The sequence below is a fragment of the Penaeus monodon genome, chromosome 35 (genome assembly GCF_015228065.2).
Source record: "Penaeus monodon isolate SGIC_2016 chromosome 35, NSTDA_Pmon_1, whole genome shotgun sequence".
In the NCBI taxonomy this organism is placed as follows: domain Eukaryota; kingdom Metazoa; phylum Arthropoda; class Malacostraca; order Decapoda; family Penaeidae; genus Penaeus; species Penaeus monodon.
The window spans coordinates 27657424-27659923 of record NC_051420.1 but is presented as its reverse complement, the minus strand read 5'-3'; the positions used below and the strand labels follow the sequence as shown (position 1 = coordinate 27659923).

At 45.8% G+C, this 2500-nt stretch overlaps 1 protein-coding gene across 1 annotated transcript in view; it reads left to right on the top strand.

Annotated features, from left to right (window-relative positions):
* LOC119595155 (irregular chiasm C-roughest protein-like) overlaps positions 1-2500 on the top strand; it is a 51347-nt gene that overhangs the window by 11070 nt on the left and 37777 nt on the right. The gene's annotated exons all lie outside the window — the stretch shown is intronic.

Genomic DNA, 2500 nt, shown 5'->3' with positions numbered 1-2500 from the left:
CTATATTAAATTCCTAGCATCTTGATTAACTTTATTATATCTTGAGTGCCACAGATACTTCCCAGAACCCTTAAATTATCTGCGAGACCTTAGAACACAATTACTCTATATTGACTTTATATCGCTTTCATTAAACTCGCAGATACTTTCGAGAACCCTTAAATCAGCCGGGAATCCTTAGCTAACACATGTTCTATATTAACTTGACATTACTGTCTCGATGACCACAAACGTCTTTCCAGAACCCAAGTCTTCACTGTCACGCCTTAGAATCACACTACATATTCCTGAGTCGCTGATTGGCACGTGCGGCTAATACGTCCACGCACCAATGAAAATGACATACGACTTTTCCGCACGCACTGTATGCTAGCCTCACAAACCTGGTCGACGTTCACAAACAGTGTGAACACATTTTTATTCATTCTTGACTGTTCTTTTGGCGTGTATTTGAGATTTTCGATGTCCAATTTTGAAAGAGGGTTTGTTTTGAATTTAGAGCGAGTTGTCAGCCTGCAAGGAATTGTAAACACACGTATAATTGGTTACTTTTGTAGTGTTTGAGTCATGAGGTACGTATTGATCATCAATAAGTTGGATGTTACATATATATTCATTGCACATTGATTCCCACAAACCCCTGTACAACGAAAACAAAACAGAAAAAAAAAAATCCGGGATTTTGTTTTTCTTTGGTACGTTTTCTCCCTAATGTATTCATATATGCATGCGCTTATAGGGACATATACATATTAGTTATATATACGCTAAAAGTTTAATATCGGGGCATATGCAAAACGATTTAACCAGACAATGGAAGAAATGCATTAAAAACCTTACGTGTTGACTTCGTGTCGGAAAAAAAAGAAAAGAAAAAAGTGTTTATAAGCGATAATACACTACACGCACACAAGTCGACGTTCCGGTTGATTATACGCACACAAGAAACAGACACACGCACATGAAACGACGTTCCGCTTGATTATACGCACACAGGCTAAGACAGACACGTACACAAATTGACATACTGACTGATTATACGTACACAGAGAAGAGAATAATACTCATATGTGTACATACCCTTTGATTATAACGCACAAGGCGAGGGCAGATACACGCACATACGTTCATATAAGGCTTGATTATACATAAACAAAACGTGTACATTAGTTGACACACCTGTATACGCACACAGGTGAACACACACACACGCACATAAGCCGACATACCAGCTGCCTTCACGTACACAGAGTACAGACACATGCACACGAGTAGACATACCGCTTCATTATACGTACATGTTGATATAAAACACAAGTTGACGTCCCCGGTTATTCTTTATGGCAAGAGGAAGCGTTGCCATTCTAGAACACGGAAGAATCGCAGGAGTATGGCGAGGTGACATGCGAAATAAAAAATTCACCCCCCTCCTCGCCCCCCATTTTTTTCTTATCGATAACTGAAATTGGAATAGTTGCTGTTGGATGACACTGTCTGTGATCGACTGACTTTTTTTTTTGTATGAACGTTCGTGCTAACACTGGCGTTCCTTGTTGTTGTTGTGGTAGTGAGGAGGGGGTGGGAGGGAAGGGAGAGGGGGTAGAGGAGGAGAGAGGAGGTATGTGGGGTGAGAGGGGAAGGAGAAGGGGGAGGGGGGGGGAGAGAACTACGAGGGGAGGAGGAGGAGGTAGGTAGGGGTGAGGGGGAGGGAAGGGGGGAGAGTTGGGGGCTTAGTTAGTAGGGGCGAGAGGAGGGGTGGTGGGGTTAGTAGGAGGAGGTAGGCGAGAAGGGGAAGAGTGGGAGGGGAGAAAGAAAGGAAAGGAGGGGCGGGGCGGACCAAATAAAGGGGACGAGGAGACAAATAAAGATACGGGGGGAGTGTGAATATTGAAAGTAATTGGGGCATCTGGGCAGTAATGGTGTTTATGGCGGCGGTGCGTCGCATGTCTTGGTGATACGATGAACGGCGGTGCGTCGCATCGTCTTGGTGATACGATGAACGGCGGTGCGTCGCATCGTCTTGGTGATACGATGAACGGCGTTTGCGATATCGAACAACGAACGGACAGACAGACGCTTCGACCGTGTCCGCCGGACGCACGCGGACGGGACGCGACGCGATTACGGGGGGGGGGGCCTTCGGGGATCCGGGGGGGGGGGTGCGTGTGGGGGTGAGGGTGGTAGGCGGGTGTGGGGTAGTTCTTGCGCGTGTCTGTTTACGTGGGTATGCGTGCGTGTACTGTGTGTGTGTGTGTGTGCGTGCGTGCATGTGTTTGCGTGTATGTGTGCGTGTGCGTGCCTTGAACCCTCCCGTTTCCACTTCCTCCGAAAACAAATAAATCCCGATTTTCAACATCCTGTACCATAGAAATTTAACAAAGCTTTCGTCACTCAAAGAACGATTTAACAAACTGAAAAAGGATTACCTATCCACCGCGAATGCCGCCTTGCCAATAGCATAGCCCATTAAAACAAAGTAAGTGACTGCTAGCGGTTATAG